The 22,283-nt window shown below is 43.2% G+C and overlaps 1 pseudogene; it reads left to right on the top strand.

Moving 5' to 3' along the window:
- On the top strand, positions 1 to 21,415 carry LOC139572587 (uncharacterized; annotated as a pseudogene).
- The last annotated feature ends 868 nt before the right edge of the window (positions 21,416 to 22,283 follow it).

Genomic DNA, 22,283 nt, shown 5'->3' with positions numbered 1-22,283 from the left:
CAAATCCAGAATGTTCTTGAGGTATGGGCTCCAGCTTGGTAGCCCATTGGTGAGTTCAGACTGTCAATTATCAACGTCATATCTTTCCCGCCTATTTTCTGTCTACATTATCTCAGTGACGTTTGGTTCAATACTTTATCAATGGCATTTGATCAAAGGCTCAACTAATTCAGGTTGTATATAATAAATGAGACACAAGGAGACCGAACATCAAATATTTTGATCAAAGACTCAACTAATTCAGGTTGTATATAATAAATGAGACACAAGAAAACGCAACATCAAATCGATTGCCTTTGGCATTCTCAAACAGCGATTTACACGGAACCCAAACCGGCTGCGCGCGTGCGCCATCGTGCGCTATCGTGCATAAATGTATTTTCCCCCCCACACTAAACGCAGGTTAGAATATCAAAACAAACTCTGAACCAATTACATTAATTTGGGTACAGGTCGAAAAGCATTAAACATGTATGGCAATTTAGCTAGCTAGCTTGCACTTGCTAGCTAACGTGCATTTGTCCTATTTAGCTAGCTTGCTGTTGCTAGCTCATTTGTCCTGGGATATAAACATTGAGTTGTTATTTTACCTGAAATGCACAAGGACCTCTACTCCGACAATTAATCCACACATAAAACGGCCAACCGAATCGTTTCTAGTCATCTCTCCTCCTTCCAGGCTTTTTCATCTTTGAACTTATATGGTGATCCATCTAAACTTTCATAGTATTACCAAGACAACCGGCAACAAAGTTCGTCTTTCAATCCCCCACGTGGGTATAACCAATGAGGAGATGGCAAGTGGGTACCTGCTTCTATAAACCAATGTGGAGATGACTTTCAGCGTGATCAGCGTCAGAAATAGGAACGACTTCTATTTTAGCCCTTGGCATCGCAGACGCTCGTTGGCGCAATAATTGAATAACATGGTTTTCTACATTTATTTTGCGACGCTCGTGCACGCGACGTGTCCGGTCTGGTCAGCATGTACTGTCATTCATTGGGACTGGAACTGTTTGTCCACTATCATGCTCCTAGCTGCTGGGTTAACAGTACTGAGCATGTGCACTTATACCCTACGCGTGGACTAATTTATCCACATATTTTTACAGTGATTCTAACATAAATGATAGAAGTTGATTACAAATCGTTCTTATTGTAATGGGAGGCCAACCCAAGGGCAAAAAGAAGAGCAAAGTCAAGAGGAAAGATCGGTGCTCTAACGGAGGTATGTGACGTGGCTAACGCGTTAGCTAGATCGCTATAAAGGACAACTAGTGTTGTTGTCCCTGTGTGATATCATGTGTGATAGCTACAGTGCCTTCAGAAAGTATTCATACCGGTTGACTTATTTCACATTTTGTTGTCTTACAGCTGGAATTCAAAATTGATTAAATATTTTATTAAACACAATACCAAATCAAATGTATTTAAAGCCCAGTTTACATCAGCAGATGTCTCTAAGTGCTTATACTTAAACCCCAAACCGCAAACAATGCAGATGTAGAAGCACGGTGGCTTGGAAAAACTCCCTAGAAAGGCAGGAACCTAGGAAGATACCCGAGAGAGGAACCAGGCTCTGAGGGGTGGCCAGTCCTCTTCTGGTTGTGCCGGGTGGAGATTATTAGAGTACTTGGCCAGTAAAGTCAAATAATAATCACAGTGGTTGTAGACCACAAGTCAGTACCTCAGGAATAAATGTCAGTTGGCTTTTCGTAGCCGAACATTCAGAGGTTGAGACAGCAGGTGTGGTAGAGACTGAGTCGAAAACAGCAGGTCCGGGACAAGGTACAGTCGCACGTCCGGTGAACAGGTCAGGGCTCCATAGCCACAGGCAGAACAGTTGAAACTGGAGCAGCAGCACGACCATGTGGACTGGGGACAGCCAGGAGTCATCAGGTCAGGTAGTCCTGAGGCATGGTCCTAAGGCTCAGGTACTCCGGAGGAGAGGGAGAGAGAGAATTAAAGGGAGCATACTTAAATTCACACAGGACACCATGTGCCCCCGGCACATAGACTATTGCAGCATAGATACTGGAGGCTAAGACAGCGGGGGGTCAGGGGACACTGTGGCCCCTTCCGACGATACCACCGGACAAGGCCAACCAGGCAGGATATAACCCCACGACTTTGCCAAAGCACAGCCCCCACACCACTAGAGGGATGTCAACAGACCACCAACTTACTACCCAGAGATAACCCATATTGACAAAGTGAAAACATTTGTCAGTGATTACAGCTGTGAGTCTTTCTGGGTAAGTCTCGAAGCGGTTTCCACACCTGGATTGTGCAACATTTGCCCATTATTCTTTAAAAAAAATAGTCATGGTCTGCCAAAATGGTTATTCATCTTTGCTAGACAACCATTTGCAGGTCTTGCCATAGATTTTCAAGTAGATTTAAGTCAAAACTGTAACTTGGCCACTGTCTTCTTGGTAAGCAACCCCAGTGTAGATTTGTCCTAATCTTTTGGGTTATTGTCCTGCTGAAAGGTGAATTCATCTCCCGGTGTCTGGTGGATAGCATTCTGAACCAGGTTTTCCTTCAGGACTTTGCCTGTGCTTAGCTCCTTTGTTTCTTTTTTATCCAAAAAACTCCCCAGTCCTTAACAACTACAAGCATACCCATAACATGATGCAGCCACCACTATTAAACCCAGTAAAACCGTTTTAAAGCCTCCATTGGCCTCAATGTGAAATCCCCGGGCGGTTTCCTTCCTCTACAGCAACTGAGTTAGGAAGGACACCTGTATCTTTGTAGTGACTGGGTGTATCGATACACCATCCAAAGTGTAATTAATAACTTCACCATGCTCAAAGGGATATTCAATGTCTGCTTTTTGTTTTACCCTTCTACCAATAGGTGCCCTTCTTTGCGAGGCATTGGAAAACCTCCCTAGTCTTTGTGGTTGAATCTGTGTTTGATTTTCACTGCTCGACTAAATTACCTTACAGATAATTGTATGTGTGGGGCACAGGGATGAGGTAGTCATTCAAAAATCATGTTAAACACTATTATTGGTCACAGAGTGAGTCCATGCAACTTTTTATGTGACTTGTTAAGGACATTTTTACTCCTGAACTTTAGGCCTGTCATAACAAAGGGGTTGAATACTTATTGACTCAAGACTTTTCAGCTTTTCATTTTATATTTTCAAAAACATCATTCCACTTTGACATTATGGGGGTATTGTGTGTAGGCCAATGACAAAAAAATTGCAATTTAATAAATGTTCTATTCCGGCTGTAACACAACAAAATGTGGATAAAGTCGAGGGGTGTGAATACTTTCTGAAGGCACTGTAGCTCGCTAGTCCGCTCTGGAAAGAACAACCTAGCGATCTAACTTGCTAGCTAGCTACAGTAACTGTAGGCAGACTTATGTAGGCTATTGTTAACAATAGGGACTGTGTTGCAACAGGCTCTGGACTGGCAGGTCTGTCACCTCAAGATAGAATGAAGCTGAAGATGCAGGAGAAAGCCAAGAAAAAAACTGCTAAGAAATATACTGTAGAACAACTATTGGAGAAGGTAGAACACAGACACACACACACACACACACACACACACACTCCAGACATACTCTCTCTTTCTCCTGTTTCAGATGGAGTCAGGAGTGTGCGGAAAGTTTGGAGTTTTTCACACACGCTTCACACTAACATCTGTCCTGTGTTGTGTTTCAGACTGAGGAGTGTATGGACAGTTTGGAGTTTGAGATGGCGGGGAGGTTCTGTCAGCGAGCACTAGAGGTGGAGCCTGACAACCTCCTTACCCTGGACCTGCTAGGACACATCCACTCTGAACTGGGAGACACACAGAGGGCCAAGGAAATATCCTTCAGTGTGTGTGTATGGTGTTTGCATGCATCTCTATGTGTGTTGTGCAAACGCACATGCGTGTGTGTGTTCCTTAACCCCAGCTCTAAGTGTTTCTGCGTGCGATGCAGTTGAGTCCTGATGAAGGTCATAGTAAATACATGTCTCTAGGGCAGATGCACACTGGCCATGAGGCTGTGCAATACTACACCAAAGGAATACAGATACTACTGTGTATGCTGGAGAAACACGCACAAGCCACAGTGAGTACACACACACACGTATTATGGATCTTGTTGAATGCATGTCTAACACAGAACACTAGGAGGAGCTGTTGCTTCAGTCTGAACACTTCTACTGACTGTCACAAACTGACTGTATCATAAACTGACGGTCACAAACTGGCAGCCAGAGATGCTGAAAACTTCTACCTCAACCATCACCGCAGGCAGGAGCTGAGGCAGCAGCCTCCCCACTCCAGGTCTCTGGGTCAGAGATCCCGATAGCCAGAGACGTTTGTGTGGCCTACTGTTCTGTGGCAGAGATCTACTTCACTGACCTCTGGTAACACAAACATCATATATCCATTTTTGTTACCTGAAAGGCCTGTTGTGTATTGAATTCACAGATGTGTGTTTGTGTAGTATGGAGGACAGGGCAGGAGATCAGTGTCGAGAGGCCATAGAGAGAGTGCTGACCTATCACCCTGACAACCCAGAGGCTCTACAGCTGATGGCCAGCTACCTGTTCAATACAGAGATGAACCAGGTACGTACACACACACACACACACACTGTATAACTATAAATCAGAGGCAGGTATGTCTCACGCTAAGTTATCATCTTGTTAAAGCAGCGATCAGAGTTAATTAATGTGAGAAAATGGAATCATATGCCATTAATCTGCTGAGCTAGGCACACACACATGAATCAGTTTATGACAGATATTAATGCATAATTAGTTATGAAGCAGATACATTTGGGCACAGGGATCACATCTGACAAAGAGAGGAGGAGAAAAGATGGGGAGAGAGAGAGAGCAAAAGAAAGTGATAAGGGGAGAGAGAAAAATGGTCTATAACTGAACAATCGGAGCATTTGCAATTGCCATACAATTTTACGATAATCTGCTAGTCCTAGCACTGCAATGAGACAGGCCTCCAATTCTTCGGCAAGCCTTAATCTTTAGGGAGCAACAATAACAGCTAGCTAGGGATTTACTCCTAAATGACTCTAACATTTCAAAGAGGGGACGAGTTTTGGAATACTGCAGATCTTCTCAAGGTTACTTTTGATAATATCTCCTCCAGCCACCAGATGGCACTGTGGGTCTAACCAGATGGAGTTGATTTGACAGTTCAGGGGAGCAGATGTCTGGTTTTCTGTGTGTGTAGGAGGGGAGGGAGTGTGGATGCGTGGCTACCTGCCCTGAAACAGTGACGCTCCAACCAGCAGAGAGGACATAGAGGAGGAACACACACAGGTGAGAGACTAACCTCCCCCCCCCCCCCACACACACAGGTGAGTCAGACAACCCAGAGCATAAAAGCCAAGTCAGAGGGCCAACTTATCACTCTGTGTGTGTGTGTGAGAGAGATTCTGTGAGTGAGTGCGTGTGTCTAACTGGTGTTGTTCCCTTTCCAGAGTGACATCCCACCGTATGAATCTCGCATCACCACGGCCAAACTCCTCATAGAGGCAGAAGAGTACGAGGTAGGAGTATATGTGTGTAGGATGAGTTTTCTCTGTGAAAAGGCCAGTGCTCTATATTCTTTATCTTTGCCAGAGATCATCTTCAATAATAGAGGAGTGGTCTTTACCCAGAGAGCGAGGTAAACGGAGGGAGGAACGGAGATGAGAGGATAGAGGGCTTTAGAAATGATCTGGAGGGAGAGGGGTGGAAAGGTGTGTGTGTCTGACACATTGTTTGTCTTCATCCTCCTGCATGTGTCAGCAAGCCACACACACACACACACACACACACACACACACACACACACACACACACACACACTACAGACTCAGTGCATCTATTGAGGAATCAGACACAATTGAGGAGGAGGAGATGAAGTTGAAGATGGCTGTGAGCTTGGAAACATTCACCACGATAACAACAATATGGAAGCAGCAGATAACTGGAGAACAGGAGATGCCTGACAAGATAACTCAGAGCTAGAATAACAGACTATTTTAGTCTTCTATTGTTAAAAGTTTCTACACAGCAGTGGTAAAACCCAGAGGCAAGTCATTAACATCGCAGTTTTCAAACAACAACAACACACACATCGGAATCAAATAGGGAATCCATTGTTAAACAGCGGACAAGAAGCATTTGACCCAAGTAGAGCAGAGAGAGAACAAGGGAGAGGAAGACCGTGGTTACAACCAGGGTCAAATATAATTGGCTATGAATACGGATTTCTCACCCCCGTCCCAACCCTCTGTAAACGTCTTTCTCATTACTATGTTCTGCACGTGTTATTTTACATATTCAAGTTTTTCTCTGTTCTCTATGCTTTACTCACCCTCTTCTGAACCCTCAACCAATTTGATATTTCTGAACAGCTGAAATAAACTCAGTGGTGATTTGAACGAACATTCCAAAAATACACTATATATACAAAAGTATGTGGACACCTTTGAATTAGTGGATTCGGCTATTTTAGCCACACACGTTGCTGACAGGTGTATAAAATCGAGCACACAGGCATGCAATCTCCATAGACAAACATTGGCAGCACAATGGCCTTACTGAAGAGCTCAGTGACTTTCAACGTGGCACTGTCATAGGATGCCACCTTTCCAACAAGTTCATAAAATGTCTGCCCTGCTAGAGCTGCCCCGGTCAACTGTAAGTTAATCAATCAATCAAATGTATTTATAAAGCCCTTCCTACATCAGCTGATGTCACAAAGTGCTGTACAGAAACCCAGCCTAAAACAGCAAGCAATGCAGGTGTAGACGCACGTAAGTGCTGTTATTGTGAAGTAGAAGGAACAACAACTGCTCAGCCGGGAAGTGGTAGGCCACACAAGCTCACAGAACGGGACCACCGAGTGCTGAAGTGCATAGTGCGTAAAAATCGTCTGTCCTCGGTTGCAACACTCACTACCGAGTTCCAAACCGCCTCTGGAAGCAACGTCAGCACAAGAACTGTTCGTTGGGAGCTTCATGAAATGGGTTTCCATGGCCGAGCAGCCGCACACAAGCCTAATATCACCATGCACAATGGAGTAGTGTAAGGCTCACCGCCATTCGGCTCTGGAGCAGTGGAAACGCATTCTCTTACGCTCCACCATCTGGCAGTCCGTCTGACGAATCTGGGTTTGGCTGATGCCAAGAGAACGCTACATGCCCGAATTCATAGTGCCAACTGTAAAGTTTGGAGGAGAAATAATGGTCTGGGGCTGTTTTTTATGGTTCGGGCTAGGCCCCTTAGTTCCATTGAAGGGAAATGTTAATTCTACAGCACACGATGACATTCTAGACAATTCTGTGCTTCCAAATTTGTCTTCAGCACGACAGTGCCCCTGTGCAGAAAGCGAGGTCCATACAGAAATGGTTTGTTGAGATGGGTATGGAAGAACTTGACTGGCCTGCACAGAGCCCTGACCTCAACCCCATCTAACACCATTGAGACGAATTGGAACTCAGACTGCGATCCAGGCCTAATCGCCAACATCAGTGCCCAACCTCAGTAATGCTCTTGTGGTTGAATGGAAGCAAGTCCCTGTAGCAATGTTCCAACATCTAGTGGTAAGCCTTCCCAGAAGAGTGGAGGCTGTTATATCAGCAAAGGGGGGACCAACTCCATATTAATGCCCATGTTTTTGGAATGAGATGTTTGACGAGCAGGTGTCCACATACTTTTGGTCATGTAGTTTGTATATATACTGAACAAAAATATAAACGCAACATTCAACAATTTCAAAGATTTTGCTGAGTTACAGTTCATATTAGGAAATCAGTCATTCATCTATGGATTTTACATGACTGGGCAGGGGTGCAGCCATGGGTGGGTCTGGGAGGGCATAGGCCCACCCACTTGGGAGCCATGTCCACCCACTGTAGAGCCAGGCCAAAACGTCCAAAACGACATTGGAGGTGGCTTATGGTAGAGAAACTAACATTCAATTATCTGGAAATAGCTCTGGTGGACATTCCTGCAGTCAGCATGACAATTGCAAGCTCTGTGGCATTGTGTTGCGTGACAAAACAGCACATTTTAGTGACCTTTTATTGTCTCCAGCACAAGGTGCACCTGTGTTATCATGCTGTTTAATCAGCTTCTTGATATGCCACACCTGCCAGGTTGATGGATTATCTTGACAAAGGATAAAAGGCTCACAAGAAGGATGTAAACACATTTGTGCACAAAATTTGAGAGAAATAAGATTTTTGTGTTGTGTGGAATATTTAATGGTTTCTTTTATTTCCATCATTACATGTTGCGCTACTATTTTTGTTAAGTGTATATGAAGGCTAGTCCTGTTTGTTTTATAGTATATCACCATAGCACAAGTAAGACGCAGTCTACACATTGCATTGGAGCGATGTTAAAGGTCCAGTGCAGTCAAAAACGTGATTTCCAGTTTTTTTATATACACTGGGCCAGTTTATTAGGTACACCCATCTAGTACTGGGTTGGATCCTCCTTTGTCTCCAGAACAGCCTGGATTCTTTGGGGCATGAACATGTTGCTCAATTGGTATCAAGGGACTTGACATTCCCCACACCATTACACCACCACCACCTTTGTGCCTGTTGACACTAGGCACAATTGGGCCATGGACTCGTGCTGCTTACACCAAATTCGGAATTTCTCAGACTAGGCAATGTTTTTCCACTCTTCAGTTGTCCAGCGTTGATGATCGCGTGCCCACTGGTGCCGCTTCTTGTTTTTAGCTGATAGGAGTGGAACCCGGTGTAGTCGTCTGCTGCAATAGCCCATCCATGACAAGGACCTACGAGTTGTGCATTCGGAGATGCCGTTCTGCACACCACGGTTGTACTGCGCCGTTATTTGCCTGTTTGTGGCCCGCCTGTTAGCTTGCATGATTCTTGCCATTCTCCTTCGACCTCTCATCAATGAGCTGTTTTCGCCCACAGGACTGCCCCTGAAAGCAAGTTATTAAAAATAAAATAAAATAAAATTTAATCGCACCATTCTCGGTAAACCGTAGACACTATCGTGCGTGAAAAGCCCAGGAGGCTGGCCGTTTTTGAGATCATGGAAACGGTGTGCCTGGCACAGACGATCAAACCACACTCAATCACTTACGTCACTCATTATGCCAATTCTAACGTTCAATCGAACAGTAACTAAATGCCTCAATGCCTGTCTGCGTGCTTTATATAGCAAACCACAGTCATGTGACTCACTGTCTGTAGGAGTGAACCATTTCACATTTTTTTGTGAACAGGCTGCACCTAATAAACTGTCCACTAAGTGTATATTTCCACACTGAGGTTGGAATAATACTGTGAAAATTATCATAATGCCCTTTTAGTGTAAGAGCTGTTTGAATAGACCGCCTAAAACATCAGCCTGTTTTTGTGGGATGCAGTTTTGGCCTGCCTGGTGACATCACCAAGGAGGTAAATTGGTTAATAGACCAATAAGAGTTCCAAACTTCGCTGCCAATAACAGCTAGTTTTCAGTTTTCCCCTCCACACTCAGACCAGTCCTAGCTAAATTCTTGCTTGAAAATTTGCTATTTTCTAAGAAGCTATTTCAGGTTGTTTTCAATGAAAATGGTTAAAAATAATCACAGTAAGGTACTTAATTGTTACTCAGAAATTATTTGATATTGAGATTTAAAAAAAAAATGCTACATTGAACCTTTAGGTAAATTCCAAGTGTCAAATTAATCACTTTTGTTTTTCACTCATATGACAGGAGGTTACAAAGGTATGGGAGTCTGACTGAACAGACACTAATAAAGACACTACAAACACACACAAGCATGCTCACGGCTACACACAGACACATAGAGTTATAAAGGAGCTACTCCCAGGAGGGCGGTTTCTAACTGGTCCTGAAGCAAAGAGGACGACACGTTTCGTGTGTGTATTTGTTGTTGCTGTTGAGTAATCTGCAGGCAACGTTGCTGAACAGAACCATTTTACCAGAGTGCAGAGCATGGATAGAGACAAGACAAATGACTACAATAGTCAGGAGAGCTGTCACACACACACACACACACACCGTTTCAGAGACAGAGATGCAGGAAAACCAAAGCAACTGTGAATGACAATCGGTGTATTTCAACTAAGTGAATAATGCAGGAGGTACATCTATATAAAGACCATATAAACAGGTAAAAGTACTCAGCAATTCACACAGGAATAATATTTTGTCCTAACAAGAGGTAGTGTCATGAAAACCAGTCTTAGAGTTGAGTTGTTGTCGTCATCATGGGTTGTTGTCAGGGGAATGTCTGTCTGTCTGTTGTGAGTTGATGTCTGTTTTCTCGTAAGTTGTTCCTCAGTGGTTGGCTCCTTGGAGGTCTGGAACTAACACAGATAGTTGAGTGTTTAACTACATCGGCTAAATAGTTTGATCAACCTCCGCTCTAATACAAAACATGTACTCTGTAGATCATCAGGAATGAGATGTTGATTTCCCTCTAATCAGAATGTGTTAATTAATCAAACTTAATACCTCTCAGCAGGTAATCAGCGCCACAATTAATTAACACACACACCCTTCGTCTCTCGCATACACAAGTGATGATAAAAAGTGTAAGAGGGAAGAAGAAAACGGGACAGGTAACTCTTTGAAGAGATGCGTGCGATCGTATACACTGGGGAGGGGTAAGGTGAACTAGTCTGGAATCATCAGGACATGAGGGCGTGGACTGGTGATCAGGTCCAGTGATAAGGACTATAACTATTGACCATGACCAGTTCTGTATTGGTTGTTGAGGTCGAGGAGTATTGGAAAGGAGCGATATTGACTGATTATTGATAGTAATCATGAGATTAGCTTCGTTGTGTATTGATGACTGTGTAAGCTGTCTTGTTGCTATTGACGACCGTGTCGACGGTTCACTGGGTTCTGAGAGTCTAATCAGACTCGCTGATCACATCCATTGATTAGGGCAGCAGAAAGAGCGAGATGTGTGTGGCAGGAAACACCTCTCTCTCTGCCTCCACACACATAGCCACTCAGGCTAGGAGCAGGATGTGCTTGATATATAATGAACAACAGAAATGATGGTTTGTGTGGTTTTTTTTCTGATTTCTCTCAGACAGCAGTAGATGTGTTGGAGGGTCTACTAGAGGAAGATGACGAGGTTGTGCAGGTGAGTCATGATGTCAGTTTTTATTTATTTTTTACAATACAAAACATCCACATACAAATGATAGCATACAGACGCACACAAACATCAACAACATCACCCCTGCCCAGGCCCACCTGCTCACACCCCCATCTCCAGCACCCGCATCACTCTCTCTGGCCTCAACTGGACCATTTTGTTTCTCTCCGTCGCCCACATACTTTCAACATTTAGACAATAAAGCATTTGACCTTTTCCATTGTGTTAATGAGGGATTGGTTGATTTCGAGTTTTAAGTGTACGTTTTTTCAAGATGATTGATGAGAAAGGTATTGTCCAACCCATTGGGTATCTCACTGCACCCTCATATGCCAAGTCTTGAAATACAGTATGACAGACTGATTAAAAGTTAATTTACATGAATACTTCTGACAGCCAACTTTCTAACTCTCCCCATAACTTTTGGACTTCACCATTCCCAGAAGGCATGGATTATTGAGTCATTATTAGTTTTACACTTAAGACATGACTCTGCCGTTGTGATGTAGAATTTATAAATTTTGTCTCTTGTATAACAAATTCTATACTTTAGTTTATACTGGGTTAAGCGTACTTTTTCGTGCACTGTAATTCTGTTAGTTACGTTCCAACATTCCCTCCATCTTGTGCTAATATCAGTTATTTTTAAGTCTTGGTTCCAATAGTTTATTTTTTCAAAGAGATTGTCAGTTGGATATGCTCTCTGCAAGGTTTTGTATACTTTACCTGTCATATGAATATCCTTTTCTGACTCAAATGGGATTCCCTCAAGATTGCTCTGATGTCCAAAATATTTTAAATAAAACAATTCTTGATATAAAACTTTTAAGTTACATGCATGTGAAAATATCTACATTGGTCAGTTCAAAATTGCTTTTTAATTCTGTCATGGAAATACATTTATTTCCTATTACCGTCATTTACAGTTTCTATGCCCTTAGTTTTCAATGTGGACCATTTTATCTGTGAATTCTGAAAAGCTAATTCTGAAGTGATATTGGTTCTTGTAGAATATGTAAAATGTTATTCCATTGTTATAGTGTTCTTAACTATGAAGTTGTTCATGTTTTTACCTTTATCCTTTGAAAATAGACACGTGAAAAGATTCTGGGGCAGTTTTCTTTTGTGTGTGAAGTGAGCAGGAGATACACCTGCAGCCTCCGTTCAGTTTTCTCTGCTCCAGAGCCATATTGGTATTCTTTGCAAGAGGTGTGTGTGTGTGACGATCTAACTGCAGTGTGCTTATTCTTTCTCACCCTTCCTCCTACACACCTCAGCTGACAGATTGAGAGCAGTCACTTGCTGAACCTTTGAACTCATTCAGGAGACACCTGCTCTAAGCAGAAGCACACACACATATATATATATAATATACACACACACACACACACAGTTTGAACTCCTATGAATATACAGTAAAGTGTTTGTTTTGTCAGTAGTGTTCTCGAGCACCATCAGAATAACCTGTATAACACAACTGGAAATGACGATGACACAACCTACTCTAAACCCTCTATCCACAGCTCAAACTGTATTTGTGCTAACCATTCTTTTTGATAAGTCACCCACCTCGGGAACTCATGCATTGTTAATGGACCCAAACAGCTGCCAGTAGTCAAGGTGGTGGTACCTAACTCGCTGTACAAAGTAGTACTTTGTCAACATTTTTGGCAACAATAGAATTCTGACTTAGACGTCTTTACATAGACCTTGTTAAAACTACAAATACTCTCTAGAACGAGATGGTATCTGTGACTGTTGTCTCGTCCAAGAGGACTGATTGACACCTACTTACTGTCGACTTATCATTAAGAGAGTAACGCGTGGGTGTTGAGTGGATTCTCTGATCTTCTTAATTAGCTGGCTCGTTCATTAGCTGAGACGAGTGGTGTGTGTGCTTAGTTTAATACAACCATAAATACGAGCAAAACAGACCATATTTCATAAACACTTTCAAAGAGACTTTGAGGAAGCAAAGACATTCTGATTGAAGTAGCAACCCAGATCTAGACACACACATGCACACACAGGTCAGTGCGTGTATTCAAATGTTCTGAAACCGCTATGCTCAACTTAAGTTACGAAGTTGTAGATCAGGTCATGAAGAGGATGCTTCTAATAATTGTATAATCATTCAAAAGGCATAAAGTTATGTTCCGCCTTCAAGCCTCTTGTCTTCATGAGTGCGTGCATGCATGCATGTAATGGGTCTACTGATAGAGGTGGAGGTCGCTGTTGTTTTCTGCTGTAAAATGAATAGTAAATGAGAGGAATGTTAATGTCCTGCTTCTGTAAGAAGTGTGGGTGGCTGATCCTTGTCCTCAGATGAGATACCCACACACACACACGTTTCTGAAGCACAAGTGTGTTGTAGGTGGAAGGATGAGGGTAAACTATGTAGGGTGTGTTTTAATGTGGGTGTGTACAGTATTGGTATGAGGGAGAGAGAATACAGCAGGTAGTTGAGAGGTGAGAAGGAATGTAATGTGTGTAGCTGTGTTTTGTCCTTTAGTCTGTAAGTGGTGTGTGTGTGTGTGTGTGTGTGTGTGTGTGTGTGTGTGTGTGTGTGTGTGTGACAGCGCTGTCAGATTGACGCATGGAGACGAAAGTTCGCGAAGACAAACTGCAGCGGCACAGGCCCAGCTCGTTACCATAGTGGCAGCTCATGAGGATGCCGTGAGCATTTCAATAAGTGCCTCCGGTGTGTGCGCGTGTGTAAAGCCTGTTTGTCACAGTTCCAGGTACAGATTTCACGCAGACTAGACCGTTAAATGTGTTTCCCCTGTCACAGCTGAGCTCACTTAATAAAATACACCTTTCTCTCTCTCACAGGTGTGGTATCTCAGGCTGGGTGTGTTACCTGCAGATAGAGAGAGCGAAGGAGGAGAGAACAAAGGAGGAGAGAGAAAAGAGCGATGAGAGAACAAGGGAGGAGAGAGAAGAGAGCGATGAGAGAACAAGGGAGGAGGGAGAAGAGAGGGAGGAGCGTGAAGCGTTGGAGGCAGCCAGATCTTACCTGACCAAAGCCAAGAAGGTACACACACTGATGAGGCCATGTATTGATGTCAGTCTGTTTGGTCAATATTGTACTGTCAGCTTGTACAGTCAGTAATACACATGTATGATACAGAGCTTCACTGCTGGCAGTGATTCTGAAATGTTAACCCTATCTTAATTTAGAATTTTGTTACACTCTATATGGAGAGCCCTATGAAGTGTGTGTGTGTGTGATTGTGTCCCCACGAATAGTAAACAAACAAAAGGGGTTAAGGTTAGAATTACTTTTAGGAGCTAGGGTTCAGTTTTGGGGTTAAGGTTAGAGAAATAGGATTTTGAATGGGACTGAATTGTGTGTCCCCACAAGGTTAGTTGTACAAGACTGCGTGTGTGTTTTAGTTAAGCGCCGGTCAGCTGTTTGTTCAACCCCACCGCAATTGCTTATAAGCCATCCGCAACCGCCAAATTATGTGATGAGGCTCGCATCTGACCGCTAATATAGAAAATGTCCTGTACAGTCAGATGCTGGAATACTTTTTTAACTGGGGGTGCAGGATTCATTTTTAGATGGGCATATGTTTCTGCTTTCCGACTTTTTGTTAGGCTATTTGTTACTCAACTTGTCTATAATTAGATACATGCAGCTTTTGTCATTTACTTGTTGCCTTAGAAAACAAAATAAACCCTTGTTCAACAGAATATGTATGTATGCATCGATAGAATGAATGCTTCAATCTAGTTGACATCGGTAAAGTTCTTTCATCTGTTTCTCTGCGCAGAAATAACCCCCAAAAATGGTAATGATTTTCTGTGCAAAATTCCCAAATGACCAACATTTGACCAGTTTTAAGTAGGGATGCAACAGTGCAGTGGGCCCGCGGTTCGGTATGTATCACAGTTTGTGGGGTACGGGTTCGGTATCTTTATATTTAAGAAAAGTGTGCGCTTGTATGACTCATAAAGGGGACGAGTTGGCAACACGTAGCTCTTCATCTCCCAATCCAGTACATAGTGAACCGTCACAGTGAGGTAGCATTGAGTTGCTCTGGAGGTCCAACTATCAGTGGAGAGAGCTAGATAGGGTGTCTGTGTCCATTCCAATTTCTCTCCGTGATGTTTCATAGAGTTTGGGAATTACTTCGCTGCTGAAATGTGTGCGGGAGGGGACATTGTAACGCGGTAAAAAAAACATTTCATCAGGTGACGAAATCCAGTCAGTAACCACCGAATAGGGCTGCAAATCTTTGGCTATGAATACTCCCACTGCTTTCGTTATTTCTTTGTGTTTTTTTAATTTGTCGCAAATTGTTGTTGGAAGGGAGCAGCGAGAGATTGTTGTGTTTTCACTAACGAGTGGACGCTCCAGCTCCACCTGCAAGGGATAGGGCTGAGTGATGGCGACGTAAATGACACATCTAGTCTGAAGTGTTTCCACTCGAGTAGCCGACAGTGGCAAAGCAATGCTTGCAGACTGTACTTTGTTTGTTTACGGTCTTCTTACCCTCATCATCGTATTGAACGCTGAATCCAAAATGTTCCCACACAGCGGATTTGAAAGACGGCGTTGCTTCTCTCTGTCTTGCCATTGTCACGTTGGAGCTGAGAGAATATTATTTTTAGTTTCCATTCTCTTCATGGGGCCCCTTTAGGGAGGTTTCCTACTGTGATGTCATTGCAAATCGTCCATTGGTTGTTTAAGGGGAGGGGGTTGCTGTCACTGCGGTTGCCACATTTTGAGACATTGCTGTGGAGTAAAGTTTGTCAGCCCTCAGGAGCCCCCTAACGGGGGGCTCCTAACGGCATTTAACCCATCTGAACTGTACAGGTCCCTTGACATATTTGAAGTCCCAGTCTTGTGACTGTCAAATTTGTATAGCTCCTCACAACCATCACACATCATCTTTCCCATATATTACTTTTCTGGTCCTCCTTCTCTTTATTTTAAACTCCATTTCGCAGCTTTTCTCTTATTGAATTATACTCTGACATTGTCCTTTTTGCCTCAGTGGACCGACGTAAAATTTTCTGCCAGTGTTCCCAAAAGCATTTGGCAATTGCTGTGTATTTGGCGCCTGTACAGTTAGGCCCTGAAGCCTAGGCTTACGCACTGACTTCAGATACAAATAATTAAAGGAAAACCCCAATGTAACCTATAGCTATGAATTGCACAATAATTATACATTTATGGATTTTTCTCTTTATTCAACCCGCCCGCCTGCCACCCACCCTTAATCCACACAATATTTCATGACCATAAACCTGCCCAGCCCACGGATATAACCACGGGGACTGCGGGTTAGTTTCAACCCGCGCATCACAAGTGTGTGTATGAGAGTCTTCCCTCGTAGCAGACCAGTGTTTGTGAGCGTGGTGTTAATTATTAAAGTGTTCAGTCTCAAAGTTAGTCAGAAACACTGAACATGTTAATGAGGCCTACTACACACTGGCTTGTTTAGACACAAGTCCACTTCTAGCATACTTAATTATGTTGTTAGCACTGTTTGTGTGAGTGTGCATATTTAATTACATTTGTGCATGTCTGTGCCTGTGTATGTGTCTGTGCACATTTGATTATGTTCGTTAGAAATATCTCCATTATTCATTTCCCCGCTGATGAATGTGCTTCGCCACGTTACTTCTAAAGAGACAGACCCTGTTTCTCTTCGGCTCCCTCTCATGGAAGTTTACAAGGGGGTTGGATGATGGTTGACCTTGACATCCCTCCAACCATCCCTCAACCCCTCTTAGAGGAGAGAAGAGGAGCTGTAAACTCATAGCCCCTTATAAAGCCACAAATAGCTGTATGCAATTTGTATGTTTGACACAGGCATGAACACCATGCACACACACACACACACACACACACACACACACACACACACACACACACACACACACACACACACACACACACACACACACACACACACACACACACACACACACAGAGGTAGTGGTGTGAACAGTACATGTCTTTGGCAATTTATCTCTCACTAGGGGAGTCGTACACACATACGTGCACACACCAGGGTTTCTGTTAGCTGACAATAGCCGGCTTTTGGCGTAAAATATATTTTCAAACTTTAAGTAAAACTGTTCAGGAGAAGAAAAATAATCCCATAAATACCAGTGGATGTAAACACATTTGACCACTTCATGCTTAACGGTCTACAGGTTAATTTGCATAATTTTGTGGAATTACATTGGCGCGTGTACTTCCTTTAGTCGTTATGTTTATCACATGCTCACAGCATACAGACACAGAACCTATGAGAGGACAATCTGTTAGACAGCGCGAGAGCTGCTGCTACAGCTTCTCAAACAGCTCATTAGTTGCTGCTGGAGTTAAAGGTGCTTTTATAAGCCCAGTCATTCTAAAACAATTCTAAATCCACAATTTAAAAAGAGCTAGGACTACTATTTTTATTTCTCAACTGGTAGGCCTAATTGAAGCGCGCTTCCTATTCGCCATTCAAGTGCATGTAGGCAACTTTAGGCAGGCTTCAGCGCGTCACACATCACTTTGCAATGCGCTGGAAGCAGTATGCATTTTGAAAACATAATTGTTTGAAACCTGAACATTTTACTTCATATGATGAGGCATGTCTTACCGCGCTTCAAAGTAAAAACCGACCGTCGAAACGTGGAGGCAATTATTTATTTCATTTATCAGTAGCCAAAGGCACAATCATAGTCATATTAGCAACCCGTGGTAGTTGTTGCATCTTTAGATCTCCCCTCTTTCTAAATATTATTTTTCATCCCTTGTCACATGAAACCACTCACATGTGCGTTTGACAACAGTGTCTACCGCTAATTGCATTATGGAGCATACATTCACGAGTAGCCTTGTGCACTTTGCTGCGCTTATAATGTGAATAATTAATAGTTTATCAACGTTCTGATCTGTTGCATCAGCCTCATTGCTTATAAAAATTTTTTTTTTTATGTAGCCTAGGCCTACTGGTTGTATGAATTTGGGATATATTGTCCCACAACTGTCCCAGAGTCTGTTTGGAATAGGCTATTTCTTTCTCAACAAGCTGACCAATAGAATAGGTAAACTTTTTCCACTATGGGGGATAGTAGATTGACATAGGCTAGGGGTTTTTCTGTTACTCGTCTTGTTGGCTGAGGAAAAGTATATGTGGCAGTTATTCTAACATCTTCAAATTGCTCATCGGAATTAGGTAAGAAGGACGCACACCGTTGCATCCTCGACTTGCATGTTCTGAGTAACCATTATCTAAATGTGAGTTCTGTCATTCTGAGCTCCGTGGGTGGACGCTCTAATCAGGTTGCGCACCCAATGCATATAGGTCTGGTAAATCTCTCAAATGTCCGTTAAATGAAAATACTGCCAGTTAAATGTCCGGCGCCACATTTTCCTAACAAAAACCCTGACACACACACTTAACACTTCACTCCTGGAGTTCACTCACGCTTTTCAGCCACAGCATTAAAATTACATCACACACACACCCTCCAAGCCATCCATACCCTAAGGGATCGCCTCTAGCTCATCAAAGAGTAAAACGCTTGACCTCCACTTGCTCCTTCCCCCCCACACTCATTTATATACACACACACACATACTCTTTTACTCCACACACACAATGCTGCCTCTCTGTGTGATGTTTTTACTATTGATTTCACCTCCTCTGCTGTTAACCATACCACACCATCCCTCAGCCCTCTACTCCCCTACACTCCACCTCTCACATCATTCCCTACCCTGCTCTCCTCATCTCCTGAGAGAGTGGGTGTGTGTTTCTAGGTTGGAGTTTGAGCAGTGATCTGTCACACAGACAGGAAGGTCACTTGTGGAGCAGAGAGAGAAGCCAGGGGGGAGAAAGATGGAGAAGGTGAAGAGAGGGATGAAGAAAGTAGTGTGGTTCAGGAGGAAACGAGAGAGGGTGAAGGATGGAGGGAGTGGAGACACAGCAGGAGAGATTTGTAGGAAGTTTGAGAGGAGCTGAGATAGGAGAGGGGGATTGTGATTTAGAGGGAAGTGAGGAGAAAGTCCTTGATCTCTATTAGATTCACCCAAAGAAAGAAAGAAAGTAAGTCTATCATTCATTTTGCCTCAAGGGCACATCGACTCTCACTTTCACAATTTCTGCTGCTCTTTTTATGAGATGTGTGCCATTTATTGTATGTACACTTCAACCTGAACCACAAGGAAAGCGATAGGGATCTGGAGCGTGAGGAGAGAAAGCGGAAGGAGAGAGAGAGGGTGAGATAATTAAAGGGTTAATTTCCCTCCTCTCTCTTCATAGGTCAACACCTTCACCCCCTGTCACAACGGCTTAAGAAAGACGTGTCATTGGGTGTGTGTACGTGTGGCAGTGGCCAGATGTGCCTCAGAGACTCCAGGCTTTGAGGGAAAGCTTGGATTAGACCAGAGAACCTGCTGACCCGTGATGCACACACACAGACCAGCTGACCAGTGAAAGAGAGATACACAAACACACTTTCACACATACACACCACACAGAGCAGCCAACCTGTGAAAGAAGGGAGGGAAACTTGCATTACTCTAAATGAGAAATGTGTTTAATTGATTGTGTGGCTTTGCTGAGCTCAGCACTCTTCTCTAATGTATAACACTGTTTATTTAACTAACGGCTATCGCAATGAAAAATGATACTATCCTGGCAGATGCGTTCCTCTTTATAAATGAGCATTCCATAAACGTCACAGCTTATGTTGAATAAGTACATTTTATTGATATGCCATGCTACTCAATTGATCAGCTTGAAAATGAAGGACATCAACTGTCTCCAAATGAGCTCCTAGGGGGCCAAGCGTCTTCAGCAGGGCCTACTGCTTGGAGACTGTTCCTAGGGTGACACAAACGTATGCACATACGCACACACAAACTATTTTGGCAGGGTTACACTAAGTGTGAAGGTGATCTGTTCCTGCTGCTGTTTGTACTTTGTGTGCGTGTGCATGTGCGTGCGTGCATGGATGAGACAGAATAATGCAGTTCAGCCCAGATTCTCAGACCTGCTTATCTCCCTCACTAGAGGAGAAGTTGTTTCGAGCATAAGGAATGAATCAGTGTGTGGTGGGTTCCGTTCTGTTATCAGTTCAGTGCTTCCACTCAGGCAGAGAGTTTTATACACCGGGAAATCTACTGGTCCCCTCTACAATAGGCTTTTGTAATGGCCCTGCTTCACAGCACATTTCACTGAGGTAACAACAGCAACACTGTATGCGAGAGAGAGCAGAGAAATCCTATCTGCTTTCCTTGTTCTGCTGAGCCCAATACACCAGGAAAGAGGCATTTTTCACAATAAGTCATGGTGGAAATGTGCATGTATGTAACAAACTGTGTCTCTCTCTCTCTCTCCAGCTATACGTGAAGTTGCGCTGTGACGACGGACCCATACTGGAGCACATGGAGCAGCTGCTGGTGGAACTGGGGGGTGAGACAGAGGGGGAGGAGTGGGAGACAGACCCTACCCTGGATGAAGACCAGTAGTGACGATGAGGAGGAGGAAGCCATGGAACATTGACCACACCCCTCTCTCTCTCTCTACCAGTGATCTAGTGGTAAAACAGTGGGTTAGTAACGCTGAGAGACGTTCGTGGTGAATAAAGTAACGCTCTCTATATTTCCAATGCATTTTTCTGTGATAGGTGGGGAAATGCACAGGCAAAATAAAAAAGTGTGTAAAAGGCGTTTAGACTGTATACCCCTGTCTACTTTTATAGTACACTATTAACTCGGACATTAAATAAAGGTAAAGTTTTTAGAAATGTAGTTTATAAAGACCTCTTACCTATCACTGTACACCTTACAAACTAGACCAGATGCAACACTTTGTTTGAAAGCGGCAGAGTTGCGACTGTTGATGGGCCCTTGTGAGAGAATGAATGGGCCCTTGAGTTTTCTCTGAGTTTCACTGTCTCTCTCTCTAGATATTGTCTGTATTGTGTCCTCAGAAGTGCCTTTCTTCTGTTCAACCCTGAGTTTCCCAGAATCATATGACCTCTCTCTCTGTCATATTAGTGCTGAATTGTTTTCTGTATTAGAAAAGAGTGATTGACATGTCGACTCAAGCTTTGTTTCCATTGTCCTGGAATGAACCAGATAAAAAAACAACTTCAATGCTGTTTATTTTCTGTATTTTTCTCCTCTCAATCTGATACTTTTTTTGATACATGTTGTAATAATGAGGTGAATGTTTGCTTCCCTTCATGACCCAGGCTCATTTTAGAAAGAGATTCCAATTTGAATGTGACCTGCTAAAATAAAGAACTAATACAGAACAGATACTGTAGTGTTGTGGAGTTCATGAGGAGTGAGCATTGAGAGATGGAGGGGGTAGAGATGAGTAACAGATGAAGGGAGAGAGGAGAGTGAAGGTTGAGAGGTGAGTGTTGTAGACACACAGGCATGGTCACTAACTATAACTATGATTGTTTTGTCTTTATCTTTTGGGGTCTAGTATTGACTTTTTGCTAGCTAGGGCCATCTACTTTAAGTGCTGCCTGTCTTCCCAGTGGCCTACTTGGTGTGTGTACTGCTGACTGCTCATCATTTGCAGATAGTTGTTGACACATCAACCAGGATCAAGGGGCAGGGCAATTTGTGACTTGTTTTGGTAATCAGTGGCTGTATTGGAGGGGGAGTGGTTTCACCTCTCCTAGCCAATCAGCAATTAGTACAGGGAGGTATGCTCTCCACCTCTGCTAGGCAATTAGAGATTAGTGTTAGTTCTTCAGTGTCCCCTGGTTTCTCAGCGGCAGCTGTAAGTGGCGGTCGTGTCAGTGGCTGTTTTGTCGCAAACTAAGAAGGTTGATGGAACTAAGACGGTTCTGCCGAGTTGTTCTGCGGAGATGTTTGAGGAAGGAAAGAGAGGAAGGCTCCACACCACTCTCTCACTTGAGTATCTTACCTAGTTATTTACGGACTTTATGTCTGGATGGCGCCGAAGAACATGGCTGATGTTTTACATTCTCCCAAGTGTTATTTTGTTAGTTTTTTTGTGTTTTGTGTAACTTATTTTTTTACTTATTGTGTACATAATGTTGCTGCTACCATCTCTTAATCTTGGCGCACAGATCCCTTTAGCGGGACCATTTTCGTCAACATCCGCTGAATTGCAGAACGCCAAATTAAATTACTAAAAATATTTA

The sequence above is a fragment of the Salvelinus alpinus genome, chromosome 4, assembly GCF_045679555.1.
Source record: "Salvelinus alpinus chromosome 4, SLU_Salpinus.1, whole genome shotgun sequence".
NCBI lineage: Eukaryota > Metazoa > Chordata > Actinopteri > Salmoniformes > Salmonidae > Salvelinus > Salvelinus alpinus.
This window is presented reverse-complemented; position numbering and strand designations above follow the sequence as displayed.